The sequence below is a fragment of the Rattus rattus genome, chromosome 5, assembly GCF_011064425.1.
Source record: "Rattus rattus isolate New Zealand chromosome 5, Rrattus_CSIRO_v1, whole genome shotgun sequence".
Taxonomy (NCBI): domain Eukaryota; kingdom Metazoa; phylum Chordata; class Mammalia; order Rodentia; family Muridae; genus Rattus; species Rattus rattus.
Window position 1 is genome coordinate 132,170,205 of NC_046158.1, and position 16,381 is coordinate 132,186,585.

A 16,381-nucleotide genomic window follows, 5' to 3' on the forward strand; every position below is an offset into this window, starting at 1 on the left:
GTTTATGGGTGGATGGAGCTGCTGATGCTGACCTGTGAACTAAACTGCCAATTTCCAGACAACACAAATAGGAATTGCTCCGAAGAACCTTTCTGAATAGGTCCACCACGCCCCCTTACCACGCCCCCTTACCACGCGCCCCCCCAGTATCCTTTCTTTCCAACTACCTCTGGTGGGTGGTGGGCTACAAGGGAGGTTAAAGCATTTAGGACCCATAATTAAAAATAGGTTTTGAAAAAATTAAAGTTACAATCTCACATGATTTTAAAAAGTTTACTCAAACTAATTTTTAGTTAGTATCTAAACTGTGCTTCATTGTGTCTTTTATACATGTATGAAATGCCACATATATCATTGTACCTAACTCTTATGTGCCTCTTTTCTATTACCCGTCTTTTTGTGCTTTCCGATACAGGGTTTCTCTGTGTTGCCCCGGTCACAGAGATACACTAGCCTCTGTCTCCTGAGTGCTGGATTAAAGGCATGTGTCAGCACCCTGCACTTTTTTTTTTAAATGTGCCTTTTTTTTTTTTTTTTTTTTTTTGTTTTTTTTTTTGTAGGTGGGGGCCGAACCCCGGGCCTTGTGCTTCCTAGGCAAGCACTCTACCACTGAGCTAAATCCCCAACCCCTAAATGTGCCTTTTTTGAGACAAAGTCTTCCTATGGAGCTCTGACCAGTTTGGAGCTTTCTTTGCACACTAGCTAGCATGGCTTAGGGCTTAGAATGTATAGATTCATCCTGTTTCTTCCTCCTGAATGCTGGGTTCAAAGACCTGGGCTACTACACTGAGTTTATTGCAGGAAACACATTCATATACATGGAGAGAATAATCTTTAAAAAGTAAAACGTTTCCTTCCCACGTTTTTGGGAGGCCTAGGACGCAGCCCACTGCCTTTATATACTTAAATGGGTCTTCTCACTTCATCTAGTCACTAGATTCTAGTACCAATTCCTCCAATTAAGTAGGAACAAGCCTAGCATGATGAGACATCTGAAATCCCTGCACTTGGGACGTGGGGGATTTTTTTATTTTATGTATGTGAGTACACTGTCGCTGTCTTCAGACACATGAGAAGAGGGCATCGGATCCCATTACAGTTGGTTGTGAGCCACCATGTGGTTGTGGGAATTGAACTCAGGACCTCTGGAAGAGCAGTCAGTGCTCTGAACCGCTGAGCCATCTCTCCAGCCCCGAAGGATCAATAGTTTAAAGTCATCCTCAGTTATACTGAGGATTCAGGAAAGCTTGGACTCAAAGTGGTCCTACTGCAAACAAAACAAAACCTCGGAACCCTATCAAGCCCTAAACAAAACCAAATAGGAGCAGGGGATTCTGGGTTTTGTAGTCGAGTCGTTTCAATGCGCCCGCGCTAGAGACTACATTTCTCTGAAGGCGCTCTGGCCATTTGCCATCTTGTCCCGCCTCCTAACTTCCGGCGCCGCTGCATTTTCAGAGGCCAATCAGAGGGCAGAGTTTGTTAACTTCCGGCTCTCTGATTGGTGCATTTTACCGGGTGTCTGAGTTCAAATTTTCAACCGTACTAGTTGTGTCCGGGAGCCGTCTTAGGCGCTGGCCTCTTAGAGTTGGTGCAAGCTGAAGCCGGGAAAGTAGTGTGAAGGTGAGGGGAAGCAGCGGTGCACCGGGAGCCATTCCTCAGTTTTCTGAGAGGGTGGAGGAGTCCGCGGGGCGGGCCATGCCAGCCTAGACAGCGCGCGGGCTTCGGACGCCGGGGTCGGGACTTGGGAGTGAAGTCTCAGATTCGGCGTCAGTATTCCTGGGAACCCCGGAGCAGAGGTTGCTCCAGGCTGTCAGCTACCAGACGGTAACGGCTGTTGGTGTAAGCACTGTTCTCCAGTTTCCGCACCAAACTTATTAATTAAGCGCTCCTAGCATTACTTTAGGGAAGGAAGTCGAGGCCCAGTGGAGGGAAATAGCCCTGCCATTAAATAGCTTTGGTGGAGGAAAAGAGATGTGATCACCAACAACTGCGTTTGTCTGAGATAGAAAACTAAATCTGGTGTCGTGCCAACACAACTGAGTTAGAGTTTAATTCCATTTTGATTGTCTTCTGTTTGGACTATAACATTCATTTTATTCCATTCTTACTGCCTGCCCTCTTTGTATCGAGTCATTAGGTGTTTCTGCCTTTTTGTCTTCCTTTTTTTGGGACATTTAAAGATTGGAGGGGAAGGATAGATGTGATATAGTATCATAAAGGTCATATAGTATTGTCAGTTGTGCTTACACCCTATTTTCTGATTCGTAATCACATATAATTTTCTCAATAGTAGCAAGGACTCCCACCAAACTATTTCTGCTTTGTGTGTGTGTGTGTGTGTGTGTGTGTGTGTATGTGTATGTATGTGTATGTATATGTGGGTGTGTATGTATGTATGTATGTATGTATGTATGTATTTCTGCCTCATCCTTGTATCTTCACATCCTTCATCTTTATTTGCCTTTTTCTCATATTAAAAAACAATTAAAGAACTATTTGGTAATACAGTAAAAATACTGGTTTTGCTGTTGTTTTGAGGCAGGATCTCTTTTACATATCCCTGGCTGTCCTGAAACTCACTATGTCGACCAGGCAGGTATCAAACAAGAAATCTGCCTGCCTCTGTGTCCCAGGTTCTGGAATTAAAGGTGTGTGTCACCACACCTAGCTAGTAGGAATATTCTTGTATGTGGCCTCAGTGTAGTATAACACCTGTCAGATTCCCCCACATCATACTGTTTTCTCTTGGTTGGTTTGTGTCTCTTTGGTAATGTCATGTTGTCATTTTTGGTACAAAATTATTGAGGCTTGCAACTAATTGGACCAACTGATTGACCTTTGAGAGTGTATATTATGTGTTTACGTTAGTGGATGTTAGTTTTATATGTATATGGATACATAATGTATTCAAGGTTTTCCTGGTATGCTTGGAATCAAAATGGTTGATCACTATCTTCTTGCTCATGGTAGAGGGGATGACTGGGTTACTCTGTACTTTTTTTGTGATGATAATGATTACTGTTGAGATAGGATCTTGTGTAGCCCACATGGACCTGAAAGAAAGGCTGTTCTTTTTTATAGTTAATTTATGTGTTTTGCCTAGGTATCCCTCTGCATGAAGGTGTTAGACCCCCTGGAACTGGAGTTACCAGAACTGCCATGTGGTTGCTGGGAATTGAACCTGGGTTCTTTGGAAGAGCAGCTGGTGCTCCTAACTACTGGGCATCTCTCTAACCTGCACAGGCTGTTCTTGAACTCCTAGTCCTCTTTCCTTCACTGCCAGAATGTTGGGTTTATGGCTGTGCACCACCATAGTCTGTGCTAGACCTGGAGCCCAGGGCTTTGTATGTACTAAGCAAGAATTCCCACCAATTTCCACTTTTAAGACAGAATCCGTGTAAGTTACTATTATGTGAATAAATGCTTTGGTTTTGGTTTTCAAGTATTCTGGCAATTTAGGTGTGGAGATGGATGAGACTTAATACAGGGAAGGTTGGGTTTCTGAAGTGTCTGGGATACAAACTGACTGTCAGAAAACAGGGTTTGGCTAGACAGGGACGAGACCAGGCTGCATATATGTTGAATTGGTGTCTAGGAAGGCCCTGCCTAAGTTGACAGCAAAATAGCAAGTGTGAAAAACTAGATCATAGTAACTTGAAGTATTCTAATATGCAAATAAAAACATTCCTTTGGCCAGGTTTATGCTAATGTGCTCATTAGAACCAGATTCTCATCAGATCATCTTGCAGGTCCAGTTAAGTTTGGTTAAAGAAAAGTTATGTGGAAAAGTCCTTTTGTTTCTTGTTCTTGTATCAGGAGAGATTGAATTCTACATTCTCATTATATTTTTTTTCCTTTAGCTTTTCTTGGGTCTATTCTCTACAATGAGAGCCTGTACACTCAGCTTCTTCCCTTTTTTTTTAAAAAAAATTTCTTTTTAACTTTTGAGAGGAGAATTTAAGTATCCTTTCACAAAGATGTTTTTGGCTTTGTTTTTTTATCTTTTTCCCCCTATGGTAGCAGGAAGCAGAACTGATGATGGTGTGATTGACTAGCCTGAGTTATTATGTAAGATAGATTTGTATTTGAGACATAGTCATGTAAATCAGCTGCCACGATCCTGTATAGGAAAAAGATGGAATTAAACATTAATAGAAAAGTGTTGTGTTAGTCAGGGCTTTCTAGAGGAACAGAATAGTCCATATATATTAATAGATAATATATGTAGTATATGTGTAATATGTGCATGCATACATAATATATATATTATGTGTGTGTGTGTGTGTGTGTGTGATTTATTAAAAAGACATACAGGCTGTGGTCCAGCTAGTCCATTGTCTACCAATGGAAGGTCCAAGAATCCAGTAGTCGTTTAGTCCAAGAATCCAGTAGTCGTTTAGTCCTGGATGCATCAGCTGGACTCCATGCCAGTGAAGGAATGGACTTGCCATTGAGAGCAAGCAGGCAAATAGAGCAGGCTTCCTTCCACGTCCTTTATATAGGCTGATAACAGAAGGTATGGCCCAGATTAATAAGTGGATCTTCCAACCTCAAAAGATCTGGATTAAAAGTGTATTTTCCTATCTTAGAGATTCCTATTAGAAGCAGGTCTTTCCACCTCAAATGATTCAGTTAAGGGGAAGAAAAACCTCATAGGTGTCCCCAGCTGCTTGGGTTTTAGTTAATTCTAGATGTAGTCAAGTTGACAACTACGAACAGCCATTGTAAGTCAACTCAGCACACAATAATATCTACTTATGCCATTCTTAATTTCTAAATGAAAACAATAACCAGGCCATTGTTACGGCTGGCATGATATAATTGTCCTTCATACAACTGCAAAAGCATAAATGTTAGACTGGATAGCAGTGTCCTTGAGGGACGTTTTTTAATTTTATTTATTTATTATTTATTATTATTTATTTATTTTATGTACACTGTAGCTGTCTTCAGACACACCAGAAGAGGACATCGGATTTCATTACAGATGGTTGTGAGCCACCATATGGTCTCTGGGAACTGAACTCAGGACCTCTGGAAGAGCAGTCAGTGCTCTTAACTGCTGAGCTATACATCTCCCCCAAAACTTAAATATGATAACCACTGATATTCTCTTATTGGATATTGTTATATTACATGGTAAATAAGGAAAGAACACACATCTCTTAAACACATTCTTAACGAAATATGACAGAAACACTCATGTCAATTTTAATCCTCATTTCTGCGAGTGGTCACATAGCCTTAGCTGGTATTTATTTTATTTAATATGAGTACACTGTAGCTGTCTTAGACACACCAGAAGAGGGCATCAGATCCCTTTACAGATGGTTGTGAGCTACCATGTGATTGCTGGGATTTGAACTCAGGACCTCTGGAAGAGCAGTCACTGTTCTTAACTGCTGAGCCATCTCTCTAGCCCCCTTAGCAGATATTTATAACTACTTTCCTCTACTACCCATTCTGTATTTCCTCCTCAACCCTCAGCAAACTCTTGGTCCCTTCCTAGCCCAATCCCAGAGTGACCCACACCTTGATATTTGAATGGTCTGTGCCATGGATTAGATTGTTGTAATTCCTCCTAGGCTTTAATTATACGACATGGTCGGACCAAGAGACACCTTAAAGGATCTCATGTACTCTAGACCTAATTCTCCTTACCTTCTCTGTGGAAGGAATCCAATTTTCCATTGCTAATCTGGATCAATCACCCCTCCTAATACTGTCATTCCTTTCTTTTCCTTTTGTCTTAAGGGCATTAGAAACCCAAAGTGGCCAGGGGGAAGTCTGAAGTTCCAGTTCAATTGATGTTTGTTATGGCTCCTGGCAGGAGTGTTACACACTCTGAAACCAAAACTTCTAGGCCAACAGAATTTAGGGTCAAGGGAACAGGAAGCAAGAATTTTCCTAGTGGGTTACCTAGTGATGATAGTGCATGAAATGATTCCCTTTTCAACACCTTGATCCTGGACCCATGGATTTTGGCTATGGGAGAAACTGTATTGCATGCTGGATGCTGATTCAAATCATGCATTCTAGAGAACTCTGTCACTGCCCTCCAAGCTGCTGCCACCTAACTGGTGCTGTAACTGTCTTCAAAAGGTCACTCTATCAGGCCAGCTGCTTCAGAATGGTGGGGAACATGGTAAGGGAATCCTGGATTCCATGATTGTGGGCCCATTACCGCAAGTCTCTGGCTCTGAAATGAGCCAGATCAGCTTCTTTCTTTAGTCATCCCTATTATTGCCCATGAACAAAGTGTCCAGGATGGTAGAAATGGAGGTTATGCCCAGGCCAACAGCATGGATTTCTACTCACCAAGGCTGATGTAGCTACAGCTGCTGCTGAATGCCAGATCTGCCAACAGCAGAGACCAAAATTGAGCCCCAGATATGCCTGAATGAGATTCTGCCATTTTAAAGATTTCCCTTTGCTAGTATCTTTCAGGGTTGTTTCAGAAAGGGGTTTTAATGCTATAGTTATCCACTTCTGGGTGGTGCCTTCATAACATGAAGAACCATCAGTAAACCAACCCGTAGTCTTCTCTTCTGTCTACCAATCATAGGACACACCCCATGAGGCTATAGATCAAGCTTGGTATTTTTTTTTAATGAAAATTTTTAAAGATTTATTTATTATATATAAATACACTGTATATAGACATACCAGAAGAGGGCATCAGATCTCATTACAAATGGTTGTGAGCCACCATGTGGTTGCTAGGATTTGAACTCAGAACCTCTGGAAGGACAGTCAGTTCTCTTAACCACTGAGGCATCTCTCTAGCTCCCAGCTGGTATTTTTAATGGGAGTAGAAACCATTGGCATTTGAGCAACTTCTTTATGTAACTTGTGTATGCCTTCAGGACCTGATCACATTTATTTGATAATAAATTGCTACTGTGCACATCCTGCTTTATAACTTAGTGAGTTAGGTAACACCCAGCTCATGATGGCTACACCAGGTTACATGATGGCCCATCATCAAACATAGAATAGTTGTTTGCTGATGACGGTAGATTCTTGTTCCAAACTCCCAAAGTTATCTTTTGAGATTCATCTCGTAGAGGTCCGCCAAGGGCTCCAAACAGCATCTCAATCTGCCACCAGCACCTTGAGTGCCATTGGGTTTGTTAGGTCATTGTCCAAGTGGAAGGGCAGCTTGCACAGCAGCCTGGACATGTTGAAGAGCCTTGTGTCGCAGGGCCTATTCAAAGCTAGCAAAACTTCATCTAAGGGCCAAAATGACAAACCAAAGTGAGGAACCGTCTATCTTCAGACTCAATAGGCCCTCTAAAGTGTTGCGCTTCCTTCTTGGTGGTGAGAGGGGCCAGGCACAATAACTCCTTCACCTTTGAAGGAGTATCTGCATGTCCCACACCACTGCACTCCTAATAATTTCTTCCTAAGGTAGAAGGCCTTTAAGTTTGGTTGTATTTATTTCCCATCCTCTGATGTACATATGTTAACCAACAAGCCTAAGGTGATTGCTACTTCTTGTTTACTCAGTCCAGTCAGCATAATGTTTTCAATATAGTGCACAAATGTGATATTTTGTGGAACAGAAAAACAGTTGTTATTTGTTATGACATAAGGCTGCAGAGGTAAAACTCTAAATGTATACTGCTGGCATTGCCAATTGAAAGCAAGTTGCTTCTGGTGGTCCTTATGGACAGGTACCAGAAAAAGGTATTTGCTAGATCAATGGCTGCATATCATGTGCCAGAAGATGTGTTAATCTGCTCAAATGATACCACATCTGGTATAGCAGCCACAAATGAGTTGATGTTGATTGAGTTCTTTGTTTCTTTTCTTTTTTGTTTTTCCAGACAGTTTCCTCTGTCTAGCTCTGTCCTAGAATTTGCTCTGTTGAGTCTGGTCTTGAAGTCAGAGACCCCAGCTCCCTGCCTCTCCCTCCCAAGTGCTGGGATCAAAGGCACGCACCTACTGGCTAGCCATACACACATTTTTAAATTTACTCTTAACCTTTTAAAATATCTTTCACCTGCCTCCAGGTTCTTCATGAGAAGTGTCTGCCGGACTGCAATACTTCAAGAGACTTGAGAACGAGATTGTGACTTTGAGGTGAGGTTGTAAGAAGTGGACTTGAGAGACAAATTTACTATAGATCAGGTGTGTATCTACAGTGAGTAATGCTCAATGAGTAAGAAACATTAACATACAAGCTTCATAAATGTTTAAATAACTTTAATGTGTCTTTTTAAAGCAAAGCTATCTTGGAAAGAAATTCCTTAAATTTGGAAAAGAAAAGGTAAAACCAACCATTCATTGTCATAGATTTTAGAGAAATTATGGCTGCCTTGTGCTGCCATGTTGGGTTGAAGCCAGAACTTAACAAATCCTACCATTGACCTAGTCTTAATCCTTTTTGTACTTTTAATTATCATCACCATCATCATCATTATTATTATTATTATTATATTTTGTACATATTTCTAATCTTATTTTATGCATACAGTATTTTGCTTGTACGTGTGTCTGTATCATTTGCCTCTCTGGTGCCCATGGAGTTCATGGTGTCGGTTCCCTTGGAACTGCAGTTATAGACGTTGAGAACCACCGTGGGTGCTGGGAGCCCTACCCAGGTCCTCTGGAAGAGAGCTCATATTCTTTTTTTTTTTTTTTTTTTTGGTCCCAGATTGGGGACCGAACCCAGGGCCTTGCACTTGCTAGGCAAGCGCTCTACCACTGAGTTAAATCCCCAACCCTGAGAATTCATATTCTTAATACTGACTCAACTCTCCAGCTCCCCTTTGGGACTTTGTTTTGGTGTTTTGAGGGAGTGTCTCACTATGTAGTCCTGGCTGGCTCGGAACTCACAGATCTGCCTGCCTCCAGAGCTCAGGGATCCAGGATGAGTGAGGGCCACCATACCTGGCTGGCCCTTTTTATACTTTCTGTCTTGACTTGCAGTCTCATGCTGTCACCTAGACTGACCTTGAATCTGCAGTCCTCCTGTTTTCACTCCCTGAGCAGTTAGTATTACAGGTCTGTGCCAGCATGCCTAGCTCGACTGTCATTATAGGCTTTTGTCTCAGTCCATATTTCAAGTAAAAAAAAATGATACTCTAGCTAGGAGTGGGGGTGGGGTAATTAATCTCAGACCTATACTCTCAGCCTTAGGGTGAGGCAGGAGAATCAGAAGTTCCAGGCTAGCTTTGCCTATACATTCATGTCAAAGCCTGCCTGCCTGCCTTCTTTCTTTCTTTCTTTCTTTCTTTCTTTCTTTCTTTCTTTCTTTCTTTCTTTCTTTCTTTCTTTCTTTCTTTCAGATTCTGTCTCAAAAAACCAAACCAAAACACCTAAGAACAAGCTGTGCTTGGTGGCACGTCCTAGAATCCCAACACTAGGGAGGTGGTGGCAGAGGCAGTAGGAGCTGAAGGTCTTTCTCAGCATCAGACTGGACAGCACGTGATCCTGCCTCAGACATATGTCAGGGAGGTGGGGGGAGGGGTGAAGCCCTGAGTGAATGTGTTTTGTTAATATGACCACATAAACAAACAAACAAACACAAGCCAGATGTGGTATTCACACCTTTAATTTCAGCACTTAAGAGGCAGAGGTAGGCAGGTCTCTATAAATTCAAGCCAGCTTGATCTACATAGAGATTTCCAGAATATCCAGGGCTATGTAGATAGTCTCAAGACAAACTCAGCACAGTATGACACTTGTAAGGTTTTTGGGGTGTATGTGTGTGTGTCTGCCTGTCTGTGTCTGTGTATGCAGGGGCGTGAGTACAGTGGTTTATGTAGAGGCCAGAGGATAATGTAGGGACTGGTTTTCCTTCCACTACAGCTAGAGATTGAACTCAGGATGTCAAGCCTGACCATTGTTCCTTTACCCACCAAGCCATCTCCTTTGTCCTTGCTTGTTTTTTGAGATAAAGTCCTGTAGGATGGCCTCAAATTTGCTAGGTAGCCTAGGCTGGCCAAGGACTGAAGGTCATCCTGCTGCTTCAGCAGCCCAAGTGCTGAGGTTCCATTCATGATGACACCGTGCCTGCCTGGAATTGCTAAGCTCGAGAAAGAAATGAGAGCACGTCTGCCTGGCTGCTGGGCAGTGGTGAACTAGAGCAAGTGTCCAGTGTGTCCTGTGCTGACTCTCGGTGTTGGGTGGTGAGGGATTGGTTTTGGATTTTAAACTGGCCCAATTTTCTTCATAGATCTGTTTCTGTAAACAGATCTGATTTCAACATAGAAGTTAGCAAATGTGGAAACAAAGTCCATTAAACTTTCTTCAGATTTAGTTTGTAAGTTTGATTTATAGTCAAAGCTAGATACAGGATATGCTGCCGTTTGCTGACTCTAATTTCTTATGTACAAGGGGAAAAAACGGAGAAGTTTTCTTTCTGGGTAAATGAAAATATGTGTTATGTAGTGAGATTGCTCACCCAGTGAAGGTGGAAGAGAGTGTTTGTGAGAAAACGGCCTGGCCTGGATGAGTTCAGTCTGACTGACTGTTTCTAATGAAGCCTTGACTTCTGTCCGCTCTCTTAACACGGGGTTAGCTAGTGCTCCCCTCTGTTTCACAGAGTGGGTGCCGAGCTGCTGGGGCTTCTCTCACTGACTGGCTGCTTTGCTAGGAGCACCAGGGTGCAGCTTCAGGCCGCTTAGAATGCACTCTGTGCAGCTCGCCCACTCCTTTTGAACCTGCACCTTTGATTTATAGAGCTTGTCAAGCCTAGTTATTTTTGGTTGGAGGGTGAATGAAGAGCGACAAGAGGTAAATTTCATATGAATGTAGAGAAGGTTATGTTGCTTCTTCTGCAGTCTTCCTCATGTGTATTTGTCTCCATTTGCCTTCCCTTTTCACCTGTTTCCTCCTCAGAAAAAGTTAGTCATTTTTGTTTTTGTGTTTTCTCACAGGGGCTATCCAGGAACTCATTCTGTAAACCAGGCTGACCTAAAACTCAAAGATCCTCCTGCCCCTGCCTTCCCAGTGCTGGGATTAAAGGCATGCACCACCTCTGTCCAACTCAATTGTCTGTTTCTTAAGGAAAAGGATTATACATTTCATATAATCATCTCACATTACACATAATCACTTCAGTGTGTATTTTGGGAATCAGGTTATGATATGATGATAGGTGGTGGTTAAGACATAATTGTTTAAAGAACTAGTTGATATGTAGCAATTGATTTATGCATATCATACTGGGTAGGCTTTCTTATTTAAAGAATAGTTCTACTTAATTTTATTTTGTGTGGATATTTCTGCCTGCATGTATGCGTGCCGTATGCATGCTAGGTGCCCGTAGGTCTGAAGAGCAGCAGATTCCCAGGAATTAGAGTTATAGACAATTGTGAGCCACTGTGTGGTTGCTGAGAATCGAACTCCTGATCTAGAACAGCAGACGGTGCTCTTAACCACTGAGCCTTCTCTTTAGCCCTTTTCACCCTCAGATTTCCTGTAGGATTATTTTGTTAGGCTGGAATCTGCACAAGCTGGGAAATAGCCAACTGCTTTCCTCCCAGCCCTGCCCCCACAGAGAAGTTTCTGTCCCAAGAGTGCCCGCCCAAGGGCTCAGATTTTGACCATGTATGGACACCATCCCAACTCCTAGCTGAGATATCATCACTCCTCACTTAAACTCCATAAAACCCCCTTGCTTTATCCTGGATGTGTCACTTCACTGACTTGTAAGATTAGGTGAAGAGCTGCCTCCTAATAAAATTGCCTTTATCTATTTTTAATCTGGTCTGATCTGGCTTACATTTGCATCACTGAGGAAGAAAATAAAAGCCTATTTTTATTAAAAGCTCTTTTTATTTCTTTTTATTTATTTAATTGTCATTTTCTTATGTTGTTGAGGCAGAGACTCACTGTAGCCCTTGCTGACCTGGAATTTGCTGTATAGACAAGGCTGGCCTTGAACTCTGATCCACTTGTCTTTGCTTTCCAGTGCTGGGATTAAAGTGCCATCAAGCCCATTAACACTATTTTTCTCCTGAGAATATTTGCAGTTTTTTCAGGAATCTGCACTGTAGCAATTTCAGATAACTTTCAAATATGAAGTTAATTCTCTTGCTTGGCAGCTTGTTTTGTTTAAGCTTTGTTTTGTTTGAATGTGGTTGACGTATCTGCCTTTTTTTTTCCCCCTCAGTGAGACCTGTTGACAGAAATTCAATCTTGATTAAGGGATGTGGGAAGGATCCAGTTCCCACCATTCATGGGGCTCTCATTTAAACAGCTGCCTTTAGCTTTGACCTGTGTGGTATCCCACTAGGCCCCAGCAGACTTTAATTTTTGCTATTTTGACATCCTACTATTTATTGTTTGTAGTGAGGCAGTGTTGTAAAACGGTCTTGATTTAGCAGTTACTTTGCTCTGCTCCTGGTCTCTGGCCCCACCCCTCCCCTTGTTTACTTTCTCACCAAGCTTCGTCCCCAACCCTACTTGGTTATCTTCATCTGCCTTTCACGAGAGGATGAGAGTTCTCAGGGATAACTGATTCATATTTGTTAGTTCGATTCCACTTCGAGGAGAGATGGGTGTTATCCTTCTTACGTTTTTCTTTGTTGAGACAGTCTCACTTTGTAGCTAGCCTGGATCTCAGTATATAGGCCCAGGATGACTTCAAAATTGAGTCAGTCCTCTTGCTGTAGGTTCTCAAGTGGTGGGCTTACAGGTGTGAGACATCCTTCTCTGCTAGAGTGGCAGGGCGGCCTCCTGAGTTGGCCAATCTAGATAAAAATGTAGTTTAGAAAATAGGCCATTGGGCTGAAGAGATAGCTCAGTGGTTAACAGTGGCTACTGCTTTTACAGAGGACCCAGGTTTAAATCTCAACACACACATGGTATTTCATAACCTTGTGTAACTCCAGTCCCAGGGCATCTGTCACCCTCTTCTGATCTCTGCAGCCAGCAGGCACACATGTAGTGCACATACATACATGCAGATAAAAAAACACTCGTGTAAGTAAAAAAAAAAAAAAAAAAAAAAGATGGGGCTGGAGACATGGCCTAGCAGTTAAGAAAGAGCATTTATTGGCTGCCCTTTCAGAGGTCTGCAGTTCAATTTCCAGCAACCACATGGAGGCTTACAGCCATCTGTAGTGGGATCTGATGCCCTCTTCTGGTGTGCATGAAGACAGAGTGCTCATATACACAAAATGTATAAATAAATATTTAAAATATACATAAATACCAGAAAGAGTATGTAATGTTTGGGTAAGTCAAGATAGTAGTCAATTTATTGAGCCAAAAAGTGCAAAGCAGCATTTCCAAAAAGCAATTGATTTGAAAATATTGTCAGATTAACAAAAATATTTAACAAAAGTTATAGGAGTTCCAATCTTTTCCGGAGAACAAACTTAAGAGAAAAATAAATGCTTAGCTAACTAGGCTTTCAATGAAAAGGTAATAATAAATTCATGTAATAATAAGGCATATTCTCAACACCAGAGCTTTATCGCGTGGTCTCTCCTACTGCAGGACTCCCAAGACCTTCACAGACTCAGCTACTGTACTCACTACTTCTTCATCCATGTATATGGATATATGAACATGTTTTTTTCTGGTTTTTGTTACTTTGAAATCATAGAGGCCCAGACAGGAAGACAGAGGCCAGCCAGAGATTGAGACAAGGTCTCACTGAAGTTCTGCTTGTCCTGGAACTCAGGAACTGGCTGGCCTTAGATCTTCCTGCCTTGGCCCTTTGAGTGCCGTACCTAGCTGGAGTTAGGGTTTATCAAGAAAGGGGTTAATGCAGGTTTAAGCATGGTATTAAGAGTTGGAGGGGTTGGGGATTTAGCTCAGTGGTAGAGCGCTTGCCTAGCAAGCACAAGGCCCTGGGTTGGGTCCCCAGCTCGAAAAAAAAAAAAAAAAAAAAAAAAAAAAAAAAAAAAAGTTGGAAAGGGCTTGAAAGATGGCCCAGCAGTTAACATGGCTGCTTTTTCAGAGGACCTGGGTTTGAATTCTTTTTTTTTTTTTTTTTTTCGGAGCTGGGGACCGAACCCAGGGCCTTGCACTTGCTAGGCAAGTGCTCTACCGCTGAGCTAAATCCCCAACCCCTCTGGGTTTGAATTCTTAACATTCACATAGCAACTGAGTTCCAGATGAATCTTACCACCTTTTCTGACCTCTGCAGACACTTCATACCCAGACATACAAGTGGACAAAACATACACATAAAATAAAATGACAAAAAAAGCGGTTTAAGTAAAGGTCAAAAGAGTGCATAATCTAGGGTGATGGCCAGCTTCTCTAGATAATTGCTGGGACCACAGTTTTCCGAGGGCTTTGTGTGGTTGTGGTGTTCCTGCCTCTTCCTCCCTAGCTCTGCTTTTCTTCATTATAGTCCTGGCTGGGAAGTGTTCCCAGTGACCTCAGTTAGCTATTGAGATCATGGGAATCCAAGATTTTCTCATGTCTTCAAGCATAGTTGTTCAAAAGAGAAAAATGTTCCTTTTTTTTTTTTTTTCCAAGCAGAGACTTTTAACTATTACCAGAGAAATCCTTCACTAATTGTTTTTTTTTTTTTTAACTTCGCATGTGTTATTTATATGGTATGAATTCTTATGTGTATAGTATGTGTATGTGTGACTACATAACAAGTTCTAGGCCAATCTGGCTATATAAGCCACTGTCTTTACCCCCACCCCCACCAGCAACAACAACAAAAAAGCTGGGTGTCCTGTTTCATACCTTTAATCCCAGCACTCTGGAAGCAGAGGCTAAATGACTGAGTTTTTGAGGGCAGCTTGTTGTAGAGATCAAGTTCCAGGAGAGCCAGGGCGACACAGGACAACAGTGAGACCCTGTCTTAAAAAACCGAATCAAAACACAAGAACGAAAACAAACAAATGAAAAACCTATAACATAGCAGCAAGAAAACAAAAAAACAAGATAAAACAAAAGCAAAACAAAAAATCCCCCATAAATAATGAAACTAGAAATGGAGGAGAGGGACCCTTAGGATGGAGGAATGGAGAGCCTTCTTCAGGTCAAGAGACTGCAGAGCAAGTGCCGTGCTGTCCTGTACACAAGTGGAGACCTGACGCTCCAACACTGCTCAGTCCCAAAGACGGGTGAGGCGTGTCTGGGTGTGCTCCAGCTAGGAGATAGCTCTTTACAGGACTGGCTATTGAGCTGATATTTAATCTCTGGCCTGCAGCTTTCTCCTCTGGGATGAGGACAGTAACTGTTGCTTTACAAGGTTGCAGGTGAGCATTAGAGCTAACAGAGAGCTGGTACTTAAAACAACCTGGCATCTCTGGTAGCTATTTTTGTTCCTGTTTGTTTTTAACTGCAATATTAGTATGGTTATGTGGTGTTTGGTGAACCCTAGCTTGTTAATCATTATCTATAAGCTGCAAAAATCAGATGTTACCATCCAGGCACAGTGGCATAATCCCAACATTCAGGAGGCAGAGGCAGGTAGATCTCTGAGTTTGAGGCCAGCCTGGTTTACATAGCGAGTTCCAGGACAGCCAGGGCTGTACATAAAAAAAAAAAAAAAAAAAGTCTTGAAAAACAAAACCAAAAGAAACTCAGATGTTACTTCCCAGTTCTTCCCAATTTGAGAATATAAAGTTTTTTTTGTTGTTGTTGTTGTTTTTATTTATTTATTTTATGTATGTGAGTACACTGACTTCAGAGGACATCAGATCCCATTACAGATGGGTGTGAGCCACCATGTGGTTGCTGGGAATTGAACTCAGGACCTCTGGAAGAGCAGTCAGTGCTCTTAACCGATGAGCCATCTCTCCAGCCCAGAATATAAAGTTTTTACTCTGAAGTCCTCAACTAGAATGGTGCCATAAAGAGCTAAAGATATGAGTTCAGAGGAAGAAGTTGTATGGTATGTATGGTATGTATGACATCACTGTAGAAATCTGTTGTTTGTTAAAACAGTTATTTCTGAGACACTCTAAATCCCAGAAGTACTTCCCACATCAGTCTGTTCACTGAGAAGCTAAGGAAATGCTGGCCAGATCGCTGGGCAGTAATGAAGGTCAGGTGACTGAGCTCAGACTGTGCTGACAGTGGTGTGGTTCAGAGACGTGCGGTGTGCATGTTACCAACAAGTAGAGTTGTCGGTCATTGGTTGGGGAGCTAGCACACTCCCCTGGCGATGTGATGTTCTTCTGAGAACGTTTCCACAGTATGCATTAAGATCCTCAGTCAGCGTTTTCACCTCATTAGAATTATTTTAGAGAAAAAATGACCAATATGTACAGAATATTAGCTATAAGAATTTCTTCATTTGAGACAGGGTTCTTCTATATAGTCCTGGCTGTCCTCAAACTCACTTTGTAGATCAGGCTAGCTTCTGATTCACAGAGCCTCCCAAGTGCTGAGATTAAAGGCATGCTTCACCACTGCTGAGCTAGAAGTAGTTTTAAAGCGGAAATATTGA

At 42.0% G+C, this 16,381-nt stretch overlaps 1 protein-coding gene across 4 annotated transcripts in view; it reads left to right on the forward strand.

The window, feature by feature from the left end:
* The first annotated feature begins 1,535 nt into the window (after window positions 1-1,535).
* Tpx2 (TPX2 microtubule nucleation factor) overlaps window positions 1,536-16,381 on the forward strand; it is a 40,936-nt gene continuing 26,090 nt past the window's right edge. For 2 of the 4 annotated variants that reach the window (XM_032904452.1, XM_032904455.1), the window contains exons 1-2: window positions 1,536-1,620; window positions 8,016-8,133. The gene's annotated coding sequence lies outside the window, so the exon portion shown is untranslated. The remainder of the gene's footprint in view (window positions 1,621-8,015; window positions 8,134-16,381) is intronic. The other 2 variants (XM_032904453.1, XM_032904454.1) reach the window with 2 other exon arrangements.